The following is a 25,568-nucleotide window of genomic DNA, read 5'->3' as shown; positions in this document are numbered from 1 at the left end:
CTTGGTGATAAAGAGTTCATATTTGAAAAAAAATGACTGAATGTCACTAACCACTGATGCTCTCAGATTTGCTGCGTTCCTCCTGCAATGCTAAGAAAAGATAACATTGTTGGAGAATTGATTTGTATTTATTCTCCAGCCAACAATCCCTCTCTGTTTCATTCTCTCCATCTTAATTTATCTTGATTCATTTGACTTTTTATAATGTTTCTTTCAGCTTTGGTTTCCCTTAAAGTTTAGAAATGTTCCATCAAATGCTTATATTTCTTATAATTGACAGTACTGAAAAAAAAAATTACATTTTTACTTGAACTGATACCTTTCCAACTCCTTTGAGTTGAATGGCTCCTTAGCCTTTATATTCATTGTGTTTTTGAAATCAAAGTTAGCCAATACCCAATTAATACTTGTTGATTTGCTTTTTCCAACCTTGTTGCTACCCAAAATTTTGAACTTGACTTTTCATAGCTTGAAATTGATTTTCTAATTTTTTCAGGTAATATTAATCGATGATTTACACAGATTCCATGACTTTGGTAGCAATGTTGGAGTGGGACCACTCACAATATTACAATATTAAAGAATAATTCCTCTAACCTTTGTTAGACATGTGCATTTATTATTGATGTTAATCATTAAGTAGAATCTGGATAGCAGATTTGCTGTCTCTTTGGGGATTTTGCTTGCCTCACCTTCTGCCCATGCCCTGATTTTTCCTGACAATGTGTCAGGTCTTAATGGAGGTTGAGCTTGGACCTTGTTGTACTTGTGGCTCTATTTGGCACCTATTGAAATCGTAAGTTATCTGGAAAATGTTCTAACTCTTCTTAAACCGGAAAGTCTGCAGAAGCTAGGGCTATAGTGCACAACACAGAAGTGTTGGGGAGAAACTTAGCAGGTCACACAGCATCTGTAGGAACTAAAGGTTGACCTATCTTTCGGGCCTGAGCCCTTCGTCACCGTGTGAGCAAAAAGCAGGCAGATGTCAAAGGCCATTTACTGATTTGTCAGTACAAAAATACATTTGAGGGATCTGTATTTGCATTTATTTGTCTCCTCTGGTTTTGAAATGTACCTGTGCTCACTGTGTTCATTACATCCATCATAATTTAATGCCATTCTCATTTAGAAAATAATTATGCCATTTCCTGCTGCAATCCAACACTTATCAATGTAAAATTAAATAACTTGGTGATATGCTTGGTTCCTAATAACATCTCTTATCTTTGGAACATTGTGACTTCTTACATGCCCAATAGTCTCTTAAGCTGAAATTCATAATGCCCATATAATTAAGTTATGCTACAAGAATCATGAGTCTTTATTATTTCAAAAGCCTTGGAGAGTGCTGAACATATTTATAGCTTCCAGCACATACATTACATTTTAGAACATTATAATCATTAAAAATATACACATGGTAAAATTGGAACTTCAGCCAATCCCTGTTGAAATCTAACATCCCATATTCTGTAATATTGTATTTTTTAAATTTAATTCAATTAACTACCCTCAGACCTGAACTGTTAATGTGTGCTACAGTTCTGTAGCGCAATGGGAAGAGGATTAGATGTGAAGAAAACCTTGCTTTAATATAGTGTCTTGTTTTCTCTCAGAAGCATCAAAGAGCACTTCTCACATAATAGATGACATTGTATTGGTGCTGTTATATATGCAAAAGCTGCCACTATTTATGCAATACCTGATTTGACAACCAGCAATGAGATGATTAGTTAGTCTATTCTTAATGGCGTTAATTGATTGAAGAATAATGTCCAGGGTGACATTAAGAGAATGATTTAAATTAGGCATGGCCTAACATAAACGAGGTATGGGTTGCTTCAATAATGATAATCTTGACAGTGTTCCTGAATACGTACAACCATTTTGTTAAGGAGTTTGAGATGGAACACTGAAATCTCCTTCTGAGCAATGCAAAGCTCACTGGACTATATAGATTATTCTGCCAGTGACTTTGATAGTACAGTAAACCCCCTCATATTGGAAACTCAAGCAACAGCTAGAAAAAATTGGGGGAAATAAATAGGTTTAAAAAAGATACATAAGTTTAAAATTGGTGCACCTTGTTGTTAGTTCACCAATCATGCAACACCCAATCTCAAGCAACCGGAAAATCCACTTATTCAGCATCTGCCAAACCCTATAGGTGCTGGATACCAGTGCTTTTTATTGTTTTTGGATTCATAAATTATTAAATGCAGACTTTGGCAGGTTGGCACCAGCTGCCTGGCATCCCAGTTCCAATTTCTCCAGTTCTAACCTTCTGTTTCCAAGCCCTCGTGCTCTTGAATGTTAAAATTTACATCTGTGAATCCATTTTTTTTTGGATAGACATGTTGCTTTCTTCAATATGATGGACGTTAGCTCATTTTAAATTAGGAATAGAGTTGAGATTAGAAAGGGCCACCCTATTCGAGGAACAAAAAGAATTCAACAGGTAGGCACAGGAAAGAGCAGGTTTTTTTTATATCACATATTTTGTTAATCTAGTCATAAACCAATGGAATGGCAGCCAAGGCAAGGGAATGCTCCTCTTGCAAAATGTTGTTGTGAGAGAAGCCAGCAGTATCCCTGATGACCTTGTATGCTGAGATAAGGAAGTGGAGCTAGAGTTGGATGAACTTTGATAATTCGAGAGGTAGGAGTGATAGGAATTACAGGGACACTATCACATCCAGGAGGCAGGAGGAGGGTAGATGGGTGACAGTCAGGAGAGGGAAAGTGAACAGGCAGGCAGTGCAGGGCACCCCTGTTGCTGTCCCCTTCAATAACAGGACTACTATTTTGGATAGATGTGGTTGGGGGGAAGAGAAGAGGAGAGAGAAAGAGAGAGGGGAGAGAGGGAGAGAGCGAGCAGCCAGGTACAAGTCACAGAGAGGGGATTCCATAGTTAGGGGGACAGGTAAGAGGTTCTGTGGAAGAGATAGAGTATCGTAAATAGTGTGTTGCCTCCCTAGTGCCAGGGTCCAAGATATATCAGACTGAGTTCATGGCTTTCTCAGGAGGGAGGGTGAATAGCCTGATGTCGTGGTCCATATAGGGACTAATGATGTAGGTAGGAAGGGTGAGGAGGTCCTGAAAGGAGAGTTTGGGCGTTAGGTGCTAGGGTGAAGAACAAGACTTCCAGCGTAGTGATCTCAAAATTGCTACTTGTGCCATGTGCTAGTGAGGTTAGAAATAGGAGGATACTGCAGCTTAACACGTGGCTAAAGACATGGTGTAGGAGTTGGGCTTCAGGTTTCTGGATTGTTGGGCTCTCTTCCAACGTGGAACCTGTTCCGATGGGACGGTTTGCAACTGAAATTGAAGGAATAATATCCTTGTGGGAAGGTTTGCTAATACTCCAAACCTTTGGTTGGTTTAAACTAGATTTGCAGGAGGGAACCAGAGGAGATAGAGGAGTGGAGGAGGGAAAAGGTGATATTAAAATCATATGCACTGTTAAAAATCGATGGGTTGAATGTCATGGAAATGTTCTTGGGTGCATCAATTTCAATGCAAGGAGTATTGCAGGAAAAGCTGACCAGTTTAGAGCGTGGATTGACATGTTGAATTATGACATTGTGGCCATTAGTGAAATTTGGTTGCAGGAGGGGCAGGACTGGCAGCTCAATCTTCCGGGTTTCCTGCTTTAGAATTGGGGGGGAGGGTGGGGGGTGGTGGGGGGGTGGGGGGGTGGAATGAAAGGTGGAGGAATGGCATTGCTCATCAGGGAAAAGATCACAGCTGTGTTCAGCCAGGAAAGACCTGGGGGATTGTCTAATAAAGATGAGGAAGACATTGTTGAGGCCAGACTTGGAATATTGTCTGCAGTTTTGGTCACCTAAATACAGGAAAGATATCAGTAAGATATAAAGAGTGCAGAGAAGATTTACTATGATAGAACATAGAAGACTATAGGACAGTATAGGCCTTTCATCCCTCAATGTTGTGCTGACTCATATTCCTTATACTGAACCCTCCCTACCCCAAAACTCTTTATATTACTTCTTTCCATGTGCCTGTCTAATTGTTTCTTAATTGCCCCTAATGTTTCAACTTCCACCATCATCCTGGCAAGGCATTCCAGGCACTCATAACTCTGTTCATTTTTAAAAAAAAAAAGAACAACTTACCCCTGATCGCTCCCCTAAATTTTCCTCTCTTAACTTTGTACATGTGTCCTCTGCTGTCTGCTGTTCCTGCCCTTGGAAACGGCTGCTGGCTCTCCACCCTAACTATGCCTCTCATAATCTTGTAGACCTCTATCAAATTTCCTCTCATCCTTCTACGCTCCAAAGAGAAAAATCCCAGCTCTGCTAACCTCGTAAGACCTGTTTTCTAATTCAGGCAACATCCTGGTAAATCCCTTCTGCACCCTCTCCATAGCTTCCACATCCTTCCTATAATGAAGTGACCAGAATTGAACACAATGCTCTAAGTGTGGTCTCATCAGAGATCTGTAGAGTTGCAACATGACCTCTCTACTCCTGAACTCAGTACCCCTATTAATGAAGCCCAGTATCCCATGGCCTTCTTAACTATCCTATCAATGTGTGCGATAACCTTGAGGGGAGTATGGATTTGAACCCCAAGGTTTCTCTGTTCATCCACACTCTTAAGTAACTAACCTTCTGGTTTTTCCTTCCAAAATGCATCACCTCACACTTATCTGAATTGAACTCCATCTACCACTTTTCTGCCCAACTCTGCATCCTGTCTATATCATCTTGTAACTTCTGACAACCTTCAGCTCCATGCACAACTCCTCCAACCTCTGTGTCACCCATAAACTTATTGACCCATCCTTCTGCTTCTTCATCCAGGTCATTTATAAAAATCAGTAAAGAGCAGGGGTCCCAGAACAGATTATTGCAGCACTCCACTAGTCTCTGACCTCCAGGCAGAATAATTTCCGTCCACTACTACTCTCTCCTTTCTACATGCAAATCATTTTTTTTTAATCCACACAGCCATTGTTCCTCTGATCCCATGCCTCAAGATTTTCTGGATGAATCTCTCATGGGGTAGCTTGTCAAAAGCCTTGCTGAAATCCATGTAGAGCATATCTACTGCCCTACCCTCATCATCTCCTTTTATTACCTTTTACCTCCTCAAAAAACTCAATTAGGCTCATGAGGTACAACCTTCTCTTCACAAAGCCATGCTGGCTACCCTTGAGTAGACTGTACTTCTCCAAATGTTCATAGATCCTATCCTTAAGAATCCTCTCCAATAGTTTGCACATCGCTAACGTAAGACTCACTTGTCTATAATTCCCAGGGTTCTCCCTGTTACCTTTTTTAAACAACAGGACTACATTTGCTATTCTCCAATCCTCCGACACCTCCTCTGTGGACAAAGAGGATTCAAAGGTCATAACTACTGCCCCTGCTATCTCTTCCCTCACTTCCCACAGCAACCTGGGGTTCAGGAGCTGAGTTACAGGGAAAGGATAAACAGGTTAGGAATTTATTCCCTGGAGCGAAGAAAAATGAGAGGAGAGTTGATAGAAGTATTTAAAATTATGACGGGGAAACGTAAAGTAAATGTAGGTAGGCTTTTGCCACTGAGAGTAGGTGAGGTAGAAACCAGAGGACATGGGCTAAGAGTGAAAGGGAAAAGTTTATGGGGAACATGATGAGGAATGTCTTCACACAGAGAGTGGCAGGGGCTTGGAATGACCTTTGAGCTGAAGTTCAATTTTAACGTTTAAGAATAAATTGGACAGGTTCATGGCTGAGAGAGGTATGGAGGGCTATGGACTGGTTACAGGTCAGTGGGATTAGAAAAAAATGGGTCAGCACAGACTAGAAGGGCCAAAGACCCCTGTTTCTATGCTATAATGTTCTATGACAGGGTAACCAGTGAGAGGGTAGTTACAATGCCACCCCTTGTCACCAGATGCTAAAGCAGCATTAAAGTACAAGTCAATTCTCCTTCCTCCACCACTACAATCACAGCCAGTACTCCTGACCAGGATCTCCATTTGCAGCACATGCCGGAACCTGCCTCAGGAGGAAATGAAAGGAAAGTTATCTTTACTCCAATAATTTCAACTCCATTTTCCTTCTTATTTTCAAGTATTTTTATGGAAAATTTTTAATTTGGATCAGGATTTATTTTAATTCTACAAACCTAATTCAACAGCAATAAAAATTAGGTAAGAATAAGATTTTATATTTGCTTTCACAATGGATAAAATTAAATAGTAGAGCACATCAATTGTGGTGGTTAAACAAACAAAAAGATGAAAGTCAGAATTTTTAAGGCAGGTAATGCATTTAACTCCTTTGGGAATTTGTTATGTGTCTATAGTCCAAAATACAAAGAAAGGTGGTGGAATTTCAGCTTTGTTGGTACAATATACCATCTCAGGGTGCTTTAAAGCATATTATAATAATTGATAGAATGTTGTTGGATAGTGAAACATGGCAACAAAGATGTCACAGATAATAATCTTTGCCTGCTTTCATTAAAAGCCAATGGGTGAATTCTGCGGCTGTTCCTTGCCCTGTATCATACAATATCATCTATCCATCTGGTCTGGATGTTTAGCCTCAGTTCAAGGTTCCCTTGGAAAATCGGTGACTCTTGGAGAAAAATTACTGTAGCAGTACTCTGAAAACATGATAATGTATTCACAACTCATGATGGGGATTGAACCCATGATCTTTTGATTCAGACATGAGAATACTACTCCTGAGCCATAGTTAAAATTGTCTGGAGACACAAAATTATAGAGGAAAGAACTCCAGATGTGGATAACTGGTCAGTTAATCAAGTCGAAGGTCTAATTTAATTTGAAAACAAAATCTTATAACTTTTATTTAGAGGAGTTTCAGGGTTTGAATTTTCAGTTTGAAAATGGACACTTCATTAAATTATTTCCATTATATATTGATGTTTGTATGGACTGACTTGATAGTAAAATTAAGTTTCAGCATCAAGCACCAACTATGACAAGCTTTGATTTGAATTTACATTAATTTAGTAATTTGCATTAATATAGTGAGAATGTTTTGCCCAGTGAAAATGAACGAAGGAGTTTGAACCACACAATGTGTTTTAGTGCTGCTTCCTACCATCAGGATCTATTTCCGATCTCTCCTATTTGATCCCACTATCAGAATAATTAATAGAAGTAACACTATTTGAATTTTAAACATGTATGGAAGGGAGTCATGTCAAGAAGAGTTAATGTCACACTGCAGAAAACGACAAACCTGGCTAATTTGGGAATGTGTCAAAGTAAAGCAGGCACTGTAGCTAGCTTAATTCTGCTAAATCACCTCCACCAAACTGTGGGATAACTCTAAAATAGTTGGCTGAAGAATGATGAGCTGGAACTTGCCACCAACAGCAAACCAATGACTTGTGAATGCCACTGATCTACTAGTAAATATAGTCTTGCAGTTTGTGGATTTGCCTGTCTTAAATTTGTGCTCCAAGCCATCCCAAACCAAAATGGTAAGATCCTGAAAGACAAGAAGACTTTATGTAGCAGTAGAGTTAGGTGCAATAAATGCCAACAAATGCATAATATCCTGATTAAAATAAGGAAAAATCCAAAAACATCAAATGAAAGCCATGCTCCCAATTTTAGCCACTTGTCGAACGACTTTGAATGATCCATAAGAATCCCTGACAGTCATGACATTAAAATCAATGTTTTTTTAAAAATCTTAAATTATTAAATAAAGACAAAACCTAATTAAGCACATGAATGTATTTCCAAATAACTAAAATAAAAATGTTAATTACCTTATACTTATCTAGGTACTTTGTAGACCATTCCTCTATATTCAAAGAAATTAACTCACTATTCCTGACCCAGATTCAAACTACTGCAGGCTTAGCTCGTAATCTCAGATCTATATCCAAATGTGTTGGATTCATGCCCTGTTTTATGTCTGAGTATGAAATCTGAGTAGGTAACATGAATGAAACTGCTGGGAATTGTTGCAAGTTTTTTGGTTCTGCCGAGGCACAGTGCGAGGAACCAAAATTGGAATGCAATTGTGGAACCTCCAGTGAAGAATGGCCAGGATGCTTGGAACATCCATCTTTTCAAGGAAATCTTGAACTTGGTTGCACTCATGCTGAGAAAAGCCAGCAGTTCAGAGTGGAGTTGCCTGGCAGGTTTTGATCCAATGATAGGGGATGGTATCCCACGAAAGATTGTATTTGGCCAGATGATGAATTTTAAAATGTTTGCCAAGAGTTTTTTTTGTGACCCATCTAATCATCTACCCTAAGTACGGCAGCAATCAGAAGAAACCGAAGAAAATTACTAGCACTGGTGTTTTACAACAACTGTTCCAGCTGTTGCAGTTATTTAGTTTATCTTGGGATTGATGTAGGCGCTATGCTCATTGGTACACTGAGGAAGTATCAGAAGGCAGCCAGCCATTTCTCTTCTGGACTTGTTTCTTTTCTGTGACTGGTATTTTTTTTTTTGTTGTTGTTGCTGATCCCAGCAGGCAATGATATTTCTGCATGGGATTTTAACACATAGTGCTGTCCTGAAGGGAAGTCTCTGCCCAATCTAACTTCTCCATGGTCACAGGAGAGGCTTTGGGAGAGCATTTTCAAAATATGGAATCTTAATTCTTATCATCTTGGATGCTTTTTCTCCAGTTTTAATTTTTATTTCTCTTTTTTTCATGCTTTTAATTGTTTATGAATATTCAGTACAAAATGTACATTTGCAGAATATCCATGGATCATATTCATCATGAATAAAAATGTAAATGTATGAAAATAAGGAAACAGTCACAGAAAAATTCCAGGAAAGTAAGAATCGGAGGATAAAAGAATGGATGAAAATATCACAAATCTCAATATTCCAATAGGACCCTTTCTCAGTTTTAATTTGAAGTCACTCCTGCAATAAGCTATTGTCCTGGGGTAAGTTAACAACTTTCCATCAGCTTCTATCAAGGTCAGTGCAAGGATCAAATAAAAACAAGATACAGCTACTTACAGACACTAGAGTTTTAACCAACTGCTTCTCCTTCCTTCAATCTCACTGCTTTTCAATTGGTTAAGAACTGTGCAACAAGTTATTACATTGAAAAAGTAAAAGCTGCACTTGCCTTTCCTCCTTTCCTGGCTGCCTCTGCTGTGTGTATCTAGATGGGGGCGGGTGTTTTGGAATGATCTGTCATGAAATCGAACTCATGTTGCTTATGTTTATGTGAATGTGGAAGAAAGCATAGGGCCTACTGCCTGTGTAATTGGTACTTCAGTTAAACATAGTAAGATGATTCTATGAGCTGTGCACCATTCATAGCAGGATTCTTATTCTAATAGTGAAGGAGCCTTAGGAAAAAATTGTTCCATTAGAGAGGCTAAAACATCTCCAAATAATAAATAGACTGTTTTGAAACAAGAAGGTGTGAGATTTTATCATGTGATGGGAAAGTGTGAAAGATCAAGGAAGTGGTGAGAAATCATAGAAGATGATAGGTCATGGTGATAGGGGAGGTGAAAGACTTCGGGGAGGGCAGAGAACTGCTGTTCAGAAATTAATCTTGATAAGTGTCAGGTGATGCATTTTAGGAGTTCTAATAAGACTGGGGCATAGAAAATGAATTGTAGGATCCTGCAAAGTCTTAACAATCTTTGGTGTACAATTCCAACAATTGTTGAATATGGTAGCACTAGGTAGATAAGGTGATGAAGATGGCATAGAAAACTGTTACATTAATCAGAATTTATTGTCATGAAATTCGATGTTTTGTGGCAGAATCATAGAGCAAACATTCATATAAATCAACTTACAACAATAAATAAAATAAAATAATGCCTGAAAAGTAAACCAGTGTCTTTGAGTTTTTGATTATTCAGGATAATACTAGCTAGCGCATAGAATATAAAAGCAGGGAGATTATGTTGCAAATTTATACAATATCAGACCAGAGCTGGAGTATTGAGTGCAATTCTGGTCATTATTCCACAGGAAGGAAATGATTCCATTGGAAAAAGTGCAGAGGAGATTCACCAGGATGTTGACTGGATGGAGGATTTCTAAAACCAGAGGAAGTCCTTTTTAAAAAAAAAAAATAGATTTTTCACACTATGAACCATACTAACCAAAATACACACAAACATTTCCCTCTTGAATATACACAGTGTCATTTTTTCCCCTTTTCCCCCCTCCCTTCCCTCCCTCCTTCACCCCACCTCCCCACCCACTCAACGTTCAACCTATATGATACATTAAACCCATTAAACAATGTCATCACACAATGAAAATAAACAAGAAATTTGTGTCTTCTACTTTTACATACTGGGTCAGTTCATTTTGTCTTCTTATCCTTCTGTCATTTTAGGCGGTAGGACTTCTCTCTTGTGTTCCATGTACAGTTCCCAAATTTGTTCGAATACTGTGATGTTATTTCTTAAATTATATGTTATTTTTTCCAATGGAATACATTTATTCATTTCTATGTACCATTGCTGTATTCTCAGGCTATCTTCTAATTTCCAGGTTGACATAATACATTTTTTTGGTACAGCTAAGGCTATCATAATAAATCTTTTTTTTTTGAAGCAAGGATTAAAGGTGATCTGAGGAACATTTTTTTTCTCCCTTCATTTAAGGATTGTCAGTATCTGAAATGCATTGCCTATGAGAATGGTGGAGTCAGATATTCTCACAATAATTAAATGGTATCAAGATGAGGGCTTGAATTGCCAAGACATTGAAGACAACAGGCTACATGTTGAAAGATGTAATTAGTAAAGGTGGACACTTGGCATCTATTTATGATTTTATGATTCTGAGATCAATGTGTGACAGGGAAAATAAGGCATCAGAAGGAAGCTTTGAACAGACAGGGGAAATGAAGAAATGTAAGAAATTCTGGTGAGGATGGGAAACCAAGTGTCTGAGATCAGGGGGTGGCAGATAATGGTTGAGTAGCAAGAAGGGTGAGAGATAACTCTGTGAAGGGGAGGTAGGAGTTCATTAGGTAATATGAGCTTAACAGACTTTTTGTAACATTGAGCGGCTGCTATCTAACTGAGAGAGTCATGTTTTTTTTTCTTGCAGTGTGAGAAAATGTTCTTCACTACAGGGCAAGAGATTGCTATATATCAGACAACCAAAGATTGTTGCACACCATAGCAATGAGGTTGCTGTGTATTAGAGACTAAGTGATCACTGAATCACTGACAATGTAATTAATCAATCTCTAGTGGGCAGATTGAGAGAACGCTATATATTTGAGAGAAGAAAATAACATCAAACTATATTGCACAGATCACTATATTAGACAGAATGATAGATCACACTATATATCTGGGAGATTGTTGCTCAGACTTTATTGCTGTACATTCAAAAGAGTGAAAGATTGTTGTCATTGGAGAGTAACCTTTACATAAACATTGTTCAAATTATAGTACAATGTTGTAGGTTTACTGTATGCCTTAGAGGATTATATCAATATTGAAGTTCCTTTGAGAAGTTTTCTCACCTCAGTTGTTCTACCCATATTCTTCCTCCATCACAAGATCAGAAATAGGGCAGTTTCATTCATTTCAGTGTTTACTCCATGCACAATGAAAAACTGCAGTATTACACTGATATCAAGCTTTGTCTGAGAAGTAATAAGTGATATTTATCTCCTACATGTGCTGGGACCAGGTTAATTTTAGCAAAAGGAAAAAAAAACACAAGCAGCTGTTCTGATCTTCAGTGGCACTTTCTCCACCTCAAATGCCTTGTGCTTCCAATATATACTTCCGACAGCATGCTTTGCAGCAGCTTATCAAGCTAACTTTGATTCCAAGTCACGCACCAACCAAATATGGATCTCCATCATCTCACTTAATTGTTGCTCGATCAAAATTCTGTAATCCTTCAGCTAACACTGCAGTGGGAGTATCTTCACCACATTAACTGTCCTGAGATGAGAAGATGGCTCGTTACTGCCTTTTCAGGACAAGTGGAGAATGAGAATATTGCCGACATCCCACAAAGTAGTTAAAAATAAATACTTGAAGACTCTTGTACCACATTAGCATTAAAAAAAGCTAGTCCCCTGGTACTTTCCAAATAAAAGTTATAAAATTAATCCTGAACTGAGAGGTACAAGATTAGAACTATGATCCCAAACTAATTTATTCACTAAGCCAGTGGAGTAGCCAATGTGCGGGAAAAAGAGAAACCAATGAACATTTGGCTCTGCTGGCAATAGTAGCTGAAGAAAAGGCAACTAAGGTACCAGAGTCAGAGGAAGTGGATTTGTATCTTGGAAAGTGTTCTCAGTCAGATAAAATGACAATACAGCACATTCTGTATGAAATATATATTTAATGGATTCCAATATACAAAGAATGGTGTTCCTTTCAGAAATATTATTAGGATTATAAAATATATCAAAGAGCATGGTTTATCACACATAGCATAAAAGATTTCCATATTGCTGGAGAGAGAGAGAGAGCTTCATAGAAAACAGAATGTTATAGATCAAGAGATTGCTATGCATTAAAGAGAATATTATGTGCTAGAAAATATATCAGATGGAATATTGAATATTAAAAGCAAATAGTACATTTTAGATAATGTCATATAACAGAAATATCACTATCACATAAATGATATTGTGTATTCCAGGAACTGGAGTGTTTTAGAAATTGCTGTAGATCAAAAATGTTGCTCTATATTGGAAGAATCCTTTCTATTCCTTGGATTTTTCTTGCTTTAAAAATTATTGAGCTAGTCCTATTTCCTCCACTGGCCCATAAACCTCTAACCCTTTCCTATCCATGTGTGTGTTCAAATGTCTTTTCAATGCTGTAATTGTACCATTTCCTTGGGCAGCTTATTCCATGTACGTACTATTTGCTGTCCTTTTAAATCTTTCTAACCCTTACCTTAAACCTATGGCTTCCATTTTTAAACTCTTACATGCTGGAGAAAAGACTGTGACTATTCACTTTTACTATAGCCCTCATGATTTTGTATACCTTGCTCAGGTTACCTTGCCTTCGATGCTCCAGAGAAAAATGTCCTAGCCTATCCATACTCTCCTTATAATGCAAGCCCTGCATTTCTTGCAATATCTTGGTGAATGAAACTGCACACAGTATTCCAAATATGACCTTAACATTGTCTTGTACAACTGTAACATGACATACCAACTCCTGTATTCAGTGCCCTGATCGATAAAGACAACGTACCAAATGTCTTCACCACAACTCTATCTAGTTGTATCCCATATTCCTACATCTTTCTGATCTATAGTGTACCCTGGGACTGCACCATTTAATGTACAAATCCTGCCCTTGTTTGACATATTAAAATGCAACACCTCAATGTTATCTGAATTAAACACTGTTGCCATTCCTTAGCCCACTGACTCAGTTGATAAAGATTCTGTTGCAATCTGAAATAACCTTCTTTGTCATCTGTAATGCCACTAATTTTAGTGTCATTCACAAACCATTACCACCCACATTCTGTTCCAGATCAACAATATAAATGACAAACAATGGTGGATCCAGCATCAATCTCTGTTGTCACACAGGCCTCCAGTCTGAAAAACAAACCTCCACTACCCTCAGACTCCTACCTTAAAACTAAAATTGGATCTGGTTGGCCATCTTGGCTTGAGTCCAATGTGATCAAACTTTCCAGATAAGTCTATCACGTGACACTTTACAAACTTCCAGATGTCGATGCATTTTGCAGAGACATGTATATCAGAAAGAATGTGATACATTAGATTGATTGTTATATATTATTGGAAAATCTGTATTGAAGGAGAAATATATCTCTCAGAGAGCATTGTAAGATAAAGAACATATACAGGAGAGAATATTGTGCATCAGAGAGATTGTAACTGATAGCAACTACTTTATATCAGACCATAATTGGAAGAGGTTTATATCAGTGGAATATCAGTACATTAGAAAAAATAATTTACGTCTACAGAAAAGTTCACCTGGTCACAATCACCTCTCACCTTGACCTTTGGATAAAAGGGAAAGAAACCTGAAAACCAGCACCTCTGGATTCAAGGATGGTTTCTTTCCAACAGCTATACACTGACATTGCTAGGGGGGGGGGTTCAGACTTCAGTGGGTGACACCAAAATGACTGCCCATAAAAAAATTTCGCGCAGTGTTTGAGCAGAAATTTATTAGTTTTTTATAAAAATATCCCTGGAGTTAGTCATAACAACCAAATACATTTCATAAGCCAAGCTTACATGAATCAATATACTTTCAAGGCTAAAACCCTATGCTAATTTGCTTTTTGAACCTTCTAATCCACTCCGGTCAGGGCTGTCATTATTACCCAATTACAATGATGCTTCAAATCACGTGGTTTCGTCTGCACGCACTACAAGCACACGCTGTTGTTTTTGTTGCTGCTGGTGTTTTTATAGTTGCAGCTTTTGTCAGATTTCCTGGTGTTTTAGTTACAAAATTGTGGTAATTAATATTTGTGAACCTACATCAACAATTTTTTTTGAGAATGTGACAATAAAAGTTTAATGCTAAAATCTACATAATTTTGATGTAGTTCTTACACATTTTTATCTTGAATTTTATTGTTTTCTTACTGATTTTTCTCTTTAACCACATAAAACTATATAAATACATTTTGGTTGTGTGTATGATATTGTAATTTAAAGATGTAATTTTGCTAGTTTATCTCACTACTATTGCCATTACTTTCAGTGATAGATGGAAATTATGATTTATAAGTAACATTAGTACAAAAAACATTACTAAGGATTCTGTATGGTCTGGTACTGGAGGAGGTCCATTGTGGGGAGGGTGGTGACACCATGAGTTACCGCACTGGGAGACACCAACTCTAGTGATGCCGCTGCCTTGTTGCACTAATCAGGGACTGCTCTGACACCACAAAAGGACTATTACAATTCACTTGTTTTTGCACAAAGATTTCTGTGAATATTTAGTATATCTTCCTTGTGATGACATTGTCTTTTTTTAAATTCAATTTGTTTTCTATTATAGTGTGTTTTTTCTTTGCAAATAGGTGTTCGGCTCCAGCAAGTAAGAATTTTGGTGCCTATGTACCTTGGACACTGTATATATGAATAAACACTATCATTATTATCAAGTTTAACTTTTTTGGAAGATAATATTGTTAGGTCAAGGAAGTTGTTCCCATGGGGTTCCACCAGAATTCAAACGGTAAATCCTCTTTTCTCCCAGAAACACAAGTAGAGGTGCTTGGAGTGGCCTGTTGCAGAAATACTGGAGGGAGAGTTCTCAATGTTGCTTTTGCTGAAGTCTGAGATAGACTGCACCATCAATCCTGCAGATCTGGTGAGAAAATAGAAATCCAGTTACAGCCTGACACTATATATATGTGTATATATTCTTCTTCTTTGGCTTGGCTTCGCGGACGAAGATTTATGGAGGGGTAATGTCCACGTCATCTGCAGGCTCGTTTGTGGCTGACAAGTCCGATGCAGGACAGGCAGACGTGGTTGCAGGGGAAAATTGGTGGGTTGGGGTTTGGTATTGTGTTTTTCCTCCTTTGTCTTTTGTCAGTGTGTGTATATATATATATATGTATATAGATAGATAGATAGATAGATGATAGATGATAGATAGATGATAGATAGAAGATAGATAGATGATAGATGATAGATAGATAGATTGATAGATGATAGATAGATAGATAGATGATAGATAGATAGATGATAGATAGATAGATGATAGATAGATAGATAGATAGATGATAGATAGATAGATGATAGATAGATAGATGATAGATAGATAGATGATAGATAGATAGATGATAGATAGATAGATGATAGATAGATAGATAGATGATAGATAGATGATAGATAGATAGATGATAGATAGATAGATGAGCAGGAAAGGGCTTTGGCAAATACTAGAGTGCATCGGATGTCCCCCAAAGTTCCTCAACATGATTATCCAACTGCACGAAAACCAACAAGGTCGGGTCAGATACAGCAATGAGCTCTCTGAACCCTTCTCCATTAACAATGGCGTGAAGCAAGGCTGTGTTCTCGCACCAACCCTCTTTTCAATCTTCTTCAGCATGATGCTGAACCAAGCCATGAAAGACCCCAACAATGAAGACGCTGTTTACATCCGGTACCGCACGGATGGCAGTCTCTTCAATCTGAGGCGCCTGCAAGCTCACACCAAGACACAAGAGAAACTTGTCCGTGAACTACTCTTTGCAGATGATGCCGCTTTAGTTGCCCATTCAGAGCCAGCTCTTCAGCGCTTGACGTCCTGCTTTGCGGAAACTGCCAAAATGTTTGGCCTGGAAGTCAGCCTGAAGAAAACTGAGGTCCTCCATCAGCCAGCTCCCCACCATGACTACCAGCCCCCCCACATCTCCATCGGGCACACAAAACTCAAAACGGTCAACCAGTTTACCTATCTCGGCTGCACCATTTCATCAGATGCAAGGATCGACAATGAGATAGACAACAGACTCGCCAAGGCAAATAGCGCCTTTGGAAGACTACACAAAAGAGTCTGGAAAAACAACCAACTGAAAAACCTCACAAAGATAAGCGTATACAGAGCCGTTGTCATACCCACACTCCTGTTCGGCTCCGAATCATGGGTCCTCTACCGGCACCACCTACGGCTCCTAGAACGCTTCCACCAGCGTTGTCTCCGCTCCATCCTCAACATCCATTGGAGCGCTCACACCCCTAACGTCGAGGTACTCGAGATGGCAGAGGTCGACAGCATCGAGTCCACGCTGCTGAAGATCCAGCTGCGCTGGATGGGTCACGTCTCCAGAATGGAGGACCATCGCCTTCCCAAGATCGTATTATATGGCGAGCTCTCCACTGGCCACCGTGACAGAGGTGCACCAAAGAAAAGGTACAAGGACTGCCTAAAGAAATCTCTTGGTGCCTGCCACATTGACCACCGCCAGTGGGCTGATAACGCCTCAAACCGTGCATCTTGGCGCCTCACAGTTTGGCGGGCAGCAGCCTCCTTTGAAGAAGACCGCAGAGCCCACCTCACTGACAAAAGGCAAAGGAGGAAAAACCCAACACCCAACCCCAACCAACCAATTTTCCCTTGCAACCGCTGCAATCGTGTCTGCCTGTCCCGCATCGGACTGGTCAGCCACAAACGAGCCTGCAGCTGACGTGGACTTTTTACCCCCTCCATAAATCTTCGTCCGCGAAGCCAAGCCAAAGAAAGAAAGATAGATGATAGATAGATAGATGATAGATAGATAGATGATAGATGATAGATGATAGATAGATAGATAGATAGATTATAGATAGATAGATAGATTATAGATAGATAGATTATAGATAGATAGATAGATAGATTATAGATAGATTGATAGATAGATTATAGATAGATTGATAGATAGATTATAGATAGATTGATAGATAGATTATAGATAGATTGATAGATAGATGATAGATAGATTGATAGATAGATAGATTATAGATAGATTGATAGATAGATTATAGATAGATTGATAGATAGATTATAGATAGATTGATAGATAGATTATAGATAGATTGATAGATAGATTATAGATAGATAGATAGATAGATTATAGATAGATAGATAGATAGATTATAGATAGATTATAGATAGATTATAGATAGATTATAGATAGATTATAGATAGATTATAGATAGATTATAGATATATTATAGATAGATTATAGATAGATTATAGATAGATAGATAGATAGATTATAGATAGATTATAGATAGATTATAGATAGATTATAGATAGATAGATTATAGATAGATTATAGATAGATTATAGATAGATTATAGATAGATTATAGATAGATTATAGATAGATAGATAGATTATAGATAGATAGATAGATAGATAGATTATAGATAGATAGATTATAGATTATAGATAGATAGATTATAGATTATAGATAGATAGATTATAGATGATAGATAGATGATAGATAGATGATAGATAGATGATAGATAGATGATAGATAGATGATAGATAGATGATAGATAGATAGATATACAAATGATTCAAAGTACAAAATTGATGCATTTTTGCCACCATACTCTTCTGCAATCATTTTTAATGACTTCTCACAAATGGTGAACATAAAGTTTTTGTAGACAGACGAGTGTGCTGTTGTATTTTTAATCAGTTTATTTTGAATTACCTGTATCATGTAAATGTTAAATACTGTTTCAATCTGCAAAATCTGTTGAGAAAATTGTTTATAAATGAAGCTCGCTGAAAGATGAATCAAATCCATATTTGCAATTACCCGCAATTAGAAATTCTGCCTGGCCTGCAGGATAAAGAATCTCAGGGTTGTATGTGATGTCATCTATGTACTCTGACAATAAATTTGAATTTGATTGAGGGTATCTTAATTAGCCCCTCCTTTGAACTCTTCAATTTCACAACCAAATTAAATAGAATCCTGGTTCTCTCATTGTATCTCTGTGGTGGTAGTAGTTAATGACTACTAGATTACAGCTGGAGTTGCTATTGGACCTCTTCCTTTCTGCTCCAGGCTGAAACTCAGATGGTGGCATTTTAATGAGGATCCATGGTTGAAACTACAATCAACTTCCAATGCCAGAGGGAGGGGAAAAAACTTAAACCAACAGGTTCACACCAGAAATGTGTTGCCCATTTAAAATGCCTGTTCTACTTTGCGAGATGTTCTCCCATCAAAAAGGAAAGTGCAAAACGCTGATCTAAAGTTCAAATGACCAAGCAATGTTTGGTCCTTTCTATTCCATCAAATAATGCTTCTGCCTGGCACGTGATGGCATAGCTGTGCTTTTTTAAAATACATCATAAAGGATTGCACAGTACTTATTGGGAGTTTATGTGTAAAAAAAAATTGCTGTTTGCATAAACTTTTGTAAAGAACTAAGCCAGCAGAGGGAGTTGAGGGCTGTCACTCATTCTTGAGGGGTTCAAGTATCATTTATAAACCACTCTTGTTAATGTAGTTTTGCCTAAAGGCAACATCTGAATTCAATTGTATTCTAGCATTAGATCTTTTTAGGTGTTTATAGAAAATACATGCTGATAGCATTAGTTGCTAGAAACAAGCTTTTAGTTGATGGCTAATAAATTTCAGGGCTCGTGCCTTAAATGCTCCAGTGCCAGATTGTGAGGATTACATTATAATAAAATGTTTTTCTCAGCATGTATGGTATGATCTGTTGATTATACAAATAGTGCAGAGGATGATAGTTTAGCTCCTCGTATTCTGCTGTAAAAAGTAGAACATTTTGCTTGTTCATGTTAGTGAATAATCTCATATACAGGGGTATGTAACATTGGACAGCCAAGTTGGAGGTGATTTATGCCCATTGGATGTTGTTTAGATCTTGGAGATCATTGTATTGGGCCAATATCCGGTGACATGGACATCAGCAATGCACGATGGTCTCACTACCATCATTAACTATAAAATATCTGCCATCATGTCTGCTGGTCAGAGGTTCTAAAACACATTTCACAAATAAAAATTGATTCATGATTGTAATCTAACAAGTGATAGACACTCTCGACATTTTGAAACTAAGCAGTAAGGTTCATGTTCATTGATCACTTAGTTATTTATAGTTCATCTTTACTGTTACGACTTGGCGTATCTACTTATTTTTTATATATTGTCCCATGTGTGAAAGTGATCTGTAGTGAGAAAAAAAATACTGGGACCCCAAAAGAGATCTCTTGTGAGCACAGCTCTTGATTTAACTCTGAAACTAAATCCAACTCTGCATTTAATCCTCTACCTAAACTTCAGCACAATATCCAACACAGGATATTTAATAAATTTGAGTATAATCATAATTCCCGTTAAATTTCTTCCATTTATATCTTGGATTTTTTAAAAAAAATTTCAGAACAGAATACAAAAATCGGGAGAATGTGCATAAGCAATGTATAGGAATGGTTGAGCAATTCAGTAAGTGTTGGCTATGTTAGCAGAGGTTTCCTAAGATTATGCACCGGGAAGTTGGTGTAATAAAGTTTCTTTATTTTGTGGCATCCAACTATCCATTCCAAAGGCAACATTTGCATCTCCAAGAGGACATGAAGATCCAGTGCAATGTGCACCAGTGGGCAGACCAACCTATGAAGTCAACTCTGGTCAAATTAATTCCTGGTGTTTTAATTACATGACCTCATCCATTTGGCCCAGTCTATAATCCTTTTATTTCCCATATTATACTTCAGATTTCAAAGAAAAATGCATGTTTCTGTGAGTTTTCTCTGGATTTCAAAATCTATGGTTAACTGAGAATTAGTTGAAACTACAAGACAATTTCAGATTGTCTGCTTTCAATTCTCTAAATTATGGCCAGTTATGGAACTTCTCATTTCAGCTTGGATGAGATCACATAGGTCAATATGTTTATTAGAAACCTGTGATCTTAATGGAATATACCATTCAACTCCTTTTTGAAATTAAATTAAAAAAAAAATAGACATACTGCACGGTGACATGCCCTTTCGACCCATTAGCCCGTGCCGCCCAATTGTCCTACAATCCCTGTACGTTTTGGAGGGTGAGAGGAAACCAGAACACCCAGAGGAAACCCACACAGACACAGGGAGAATGTACAAACTCCTTACAGCCAGTGCGGGATTTGAATCGCGGTCCTGGTTGCTGGCGCTGTAACAGGGTTGCAGTAACTAACTGTGTGCCCTGTCTAATGATGCTATCATTCTGAGCAGGCTACTTGGTGATGTAGTAAAGATTCTGTAGCAATTCCATTCAGAATGGCGGTGTCAATGCATTTTAAGAAGAATTGACTGCAACGGAATGCTGTTAATAAACAGTGTAGTCCCTGACTGGAACTAGTCATCAAAATAAAAGATCTCTTGACTATTAAGGATAAATCTGCCTTTGCACCCAGCAGGAGGGCTACATTAAATTAGTACATATTGTATAGTTGCCTCCCTCTCAATTAACACAATCAGTATTATTTAATTTGGCATTCTTTTTGTCTTTAAATGTATGTAATTGATTTTGATTTTTCTTGAAAGCAGTAGAGCAATTTGCTTGTATACATGCTTTATTCCTTTCCTTTTACGGTTTGATTTATTTCTAAATGGGGTCACTGCATTCAGTCATTTCTATAGGAACTTTGTGTCTGTCTAGGCTGGTGACTGTCCTGACATTTGTCCAAGATGAACAAAATGCAGGACTTTGATATAAATGCTAACGGTTTGATGAACGTGGGTTTGAAGTGGAATCCTTTTTATAAAAATGTACTATACTTTATTGTGACTACCTAAAGCTTTTATTGCCTGTATTCGAAAGTGGGTTTAAAATAAAATGTAGATGATGTGCCCCTATTTCTTAAAATAATTCACACAGTTCTCTTTTTTTTGATGAGGAAAAGGATGTCAACTTTTTAACTACAGATATTTTAAAATATATGGCAAAATAACTAATGATATCATGGACCAAATTTTAGACTTGATGGACCCCAACTCTTATACATTAGTGACCTTCAGTCAGCCTGTGGTGAACCCCTGTTTGTCTGCCTCACTTGGTATTGCCCTGCAACCTCCTCCCCCATCCTCTCCTCTGAATATGCCCTCCCATCTCGCCCACCCCCCCCCCCCCTCTCTGTGCAGATTTGCCTTTGTTGCGTTTTTTTTTCCCAATGGCATGATTGGGTTTGCAAGCATTAGTAATCCTGGCTGCAAACCAATTTCTGTCACTCCTTGGCACGATCCACTGGAACGCCAATGTATTTCCTGATTAAAAAAAAATCTACAGCTGTATGGACCTATTCTCATGATTTAACAGAAGGTGAAATGCATACATAGTTTTATAGGGTATAGATTTTGTTTTCTGAAATCTGTCAGCACTATGTTCTTTAAAGATATGATTATTCTGCTGCCATGATATTTCCATGATTTGAGGTCAATGATGCTGTTGAACAATACTATCAGGATGGGCAAGTGTATATGGTAAAGGAAATGGATGATTTGTGGTTAGGATAAAGCTCATTAAGGCTACGTTGTCAGTTTTACTGATTCCAGTTATACTGACCTGCATCTGTCAAAAGCAAAAGTAAGCTAATCATCAACTCCACAAGATGCAGAAGGAGTTGCTGCATCATGGGGCAGGTAGCTGCCTGGGACCAATATTTGCACAGTACTGCAGCTCATACTTTGCATTGTTGTAAAACATGCCAAAAGCTGGTTACTGTCACTAAATGAGCTGACCTTTTGATCTGTGAAATACGTCCCATATGTGGAAATGAATGCAAAGTAACATTAGGCAATTCTATTTTTGGTGGAGTGAAAAGAAAGATTGTTTCTTTATTTGGGTTAATGGACCTTGTTTTGGTATGTTGAACCTGCCCTCTCATTCTTACTCATCTGAAGTAATTACTACTTTTTGTCCTCTTTTACAGATGTAACTATAGTTTACTGTGGGTGTCTTTAAACTGTGCTCCATATAAATGGAGCCTCATAAGAAAATAATTCTCATTTGGAGACAACATTAAAGGGAAATCTTTTCTGAAAATGGACACTTGATAAAGGCAAAAATATAAGAACATATAAGAAACAGGAGCAGGAGTAGGCTACCTGGCCCGTCAAGCCTGCTCCGCCATTCAATGAGATCGTGGCTAATGTGTAATAGGCTCTTCTCCTTTCCCCCCTAATTCCTTTATGTCTGTTACTATCCAACTTTGTAGGTAGCCTCTACTGCTTAAATGGGCAGCAAATTCCATTGATTCACAAATAAATAGTGTCTTACAGTATGGAAACAGTCCCATAGGCTCAAATTGCCAAATAATATACCCTCCTGGTTTAGTTCCACTTGCCAAATTAAGGCCCATACCCTTCAATCCCTCTCATTCATGTAATTTTTCAAGTATTTCTTAAAGTAAGCTAATGTACCGGCATCTACCATATTGACTGGTAGCTTGTTCCACGTACCTATCACCCTCTGAAGAAATGTCCCCTCACCTCCCTTCCAAATCACATGCCTCTCACCTTATAGTTATGCTCTCTCATTTTAGGTTCTCCTACTCTCACAAACAAAAATCCACTATTCATCCACTATTCCTCATGATTTTATAGAGCTCAGAAAGATTCCATCTCAACTCTTACACTATAAGGAAAACCGGTGGGGTTTTTCCAATCTCTCATGATAGCTCACTTTCCCTGAAACTCTTCTGTACCCTTTCCAACTTTATAACATCCTTTCTATAGCTTGGCAACCAAAGTTGTACACAATATTCAAACTGAGGCCTCACCAATTTGTATTAAATGCTCCAAATGATGAAGGAAAGTATCTCAAGTGCTGTCTTTAAAGAGCTATGTGCCTGCACCCCTTGGTTCCTCTGCTCCATAACACTTTTTTCTGTCACTGCCATGATACATGAATCATATTGCAATTAGATATAAAAGGCAAGCCATAGCATACTATATGTATATTGTAATAAACACAATCATTTTGGGAAGCCTCCATGATATTGACCATTTCAAGCTCTTTACACACTAATTGAAGTCAGTGACTAATGTATCCAGGCTAACATAAAGTCATCACTTTATTAATTTTCTGGATTTTAGCATCTTTAGGAAGGACATTTTTTTGCCTATCCAAAATTGCTCTTGAAAAAGCAATTATGTAGCGTCTTCTTGACTCAAATCAGGTCTCTGGAGACGTCAGGTATTCGCACAATGCTTTAGAAAGAAAGTTCCAGGATTTGGACAGTAACTAGGACCAGTGATATCTTTCCAAATCAGAATGGTGGCAACAAAAAAAAGGAATTGTAATATAAACGTGCTGAAATTTTGCAGGAATGGAATCTGCACAGTTTTGAATAATGACCAAGAATTAGAATTGAAATATTAATTTGAAGTTGTTTCAAATTAAACATTTCCAGTTTATGTGCACTTTTTTTTCTGATTATAATTCATACTTGGTAGTTATGGTGAAACATTTTTACCTCTGAGTACACCCAATGAAAATGTCACCATTTGAAAAGTTTGCGGAGACTGTTCTGAGTTATTGGTTTGAACCCTTCAATCAAAACTCAAACAGAAAGATCTATGGAGTAGCTGCACTTCAATACCTTTTATTTCCTTTTAAGTTTTGTTTCTGTTTTGTTCCTTGCAATCTTTCTGCAGTGTGGCCTGCTGCAGGGTGTCTGATCGAAGGTGTTATCTACATGACAGCGGGTCAGAATTTGTTCAGTTCTTCAGGGTCAATAGGTGTGGTATTGCTGTTTGTCTTCTCGCCTATTTTGTCACATCTAGACATCAAGGTCACTACAATGCCTTTTCTCACTTCCATCTCCTTCCCCTTACTCCCCCTGAGAGAGATGTATCTTGAAAGCTTTTTGTTTTATTCTCTGAACTTTACACTCAGGAATTTTTAGAGCTTTTTATAATGCCTCCCTTTACAATTGCTTGCTCAACTTTAATATAGTTTGTTTTGTTACCATCAGCCAGGCTGCCTCTCAATGCGTGTTGGGCAGCATACTTAATGATTCTGATCAATTTGCTGTGACCTTAAGATTCATGGCCTTTGTTTAATTTGTGGCACAGAAATGGGCTAATGAGACAGCTAATGAGATTCAGTCACATTGTAGAAATGTATAATGATTGTCATGTTAATACTGAAAAGCAGCCCTGATATAAACGTGTTGCACTGATATTCAAGCACTTGCACAGCAGAGGCTGATTTTCAAAACAAGACGACAAATCCCCAGTACATTTTAGCATTTGCCAGTAAATAATTGCGAGATAATAGCACCCCTTTAAGCTGTTCTGAGTAGACCACATGTCAAAACTATTAACTCAAAAAGCCTTATTTACAAAGCAGTCATGGAATTTCACTGATTCAACTCCCTTTCTTTGAATGTGTAAAACTTGTTTCTTTACACTAAAGCAGCTGCTTGGTTGGATCGGAGGTAAGTTGGACTTGAGAATTCTGACATTCAACTGGAGAGAAGGGGCTAGTGCTTTTGACTCTTGTGTTTCTATTAAGCATGCTACTTTCTTTTGCGTCTAGTGTACAATGCAGAGGGAACAAAACCTTGCAATATACAAAAGTGCAGGAGAAACTCAACAGGTCACATAGCATCTAGAGGAAACAAAGGGTACCAAATGTTTTGGGACTGAGGCCTTTGTCAGGGTATTAGCGAAAAAAAAAAGGTGGGTGCCTGAATAAAAAGGTGGGGGGAGGAGACAGGCCCACAAGCAAGAGGTGAATGAATATGGGTGGGAGGGCAGAAGAGAAAAGGTCTGAGAGGAGAAGGGATAGATAGCTCCCTGAATGGGGAGGGAAGGGGATGAGGGAGCTGGAGGAAAGGAGACAAGGAATAGGGGAAGGAAGGGAGATGGGGGAGGGACCTAATGGAAACTGGAGGTCAATGTTGATGCTTTCTGGTTGGAGAGTGTCCAGACGGAATATTAGGTGTTGTTCCTCCAATTTGTAGGTAGACTTGGTTTGGCATTGCATGAGACTATGGTCAGTGTGAGAATGTGGTGTGAAATTCAAATGGTTGGCCACTGTGAGATCCCAGTTATTGCAGAGAGACATTGCACTTAAATGCTTTCCAA

The 25,568-nt window shown here is 38.1% G+C and overlaps 1 protein-coding gene and 1 long non-coding RNA gene across 34 annotated transcripts in view; one reads left to right on the top strand and one right to left on the bottom strand.

Annotated features, from left to right (window-relative positions):
- The window catches only part of sox6 (SRY-box transcription factor 6), a 676,057-nt gene that overhangs the window by 69,526 nt on the left and 580,963 nt on the right, over positions 1 to 25,568 (top strand). For 24 of the 33 annotated variants that reach the window (XM_069897852.1, XM_069897860.1, XM_069897848.1 and 21 more), the window contains one exon: positions 15,202 to 15,315. The exons of the other annotated variants lie outside the window; for them this stretch is intronic. The gene's annotated coding sequence lies outside the window, so the exon portion shown is untranslated. The remainder of the gene's footprint in view (positions 1 to 15,201; positions 15,316 to 25,568) is intronic. 33 annotated transcript variants of the gene reach the window in all.
- LOC138743181 (uncharacterized) overlaps positions 14,576 to 25,568 on the bottom strand; it is a 90,304-nt gene continuing 79,311 nt past the window's right edge. The window contains exon 5 of the long non-coding RNA XR_011344700.1: positions 14,576 to 15,312. This is a non-coding gene — a long non-coding RNA (uncharacterized lncRNA). The remainder of the gene's footprint in view (positions 15,313 to 25,568) is intronic.

Source organism: Narcine bancroftii, chromosome 1 (genome assembly GCF_036971445.1).
Source record: "Narcine bancroftii isolate sNarBan1 chromosome 1, sNarBan1.hap1, whole genome shotgun sequence".
Taxonomy (NCBI): domain Eukaryota; kingdom Metazoa; phylum Chordata; class Chondrichthyes; order Torpediniformes; family Narcinidae; genus Narcine; species Narcine bancroftii.
Note: the sequence above shows the minus strand (reverse complement) of the source record. Positions and strands in the feature narration are given on the sequence as shown.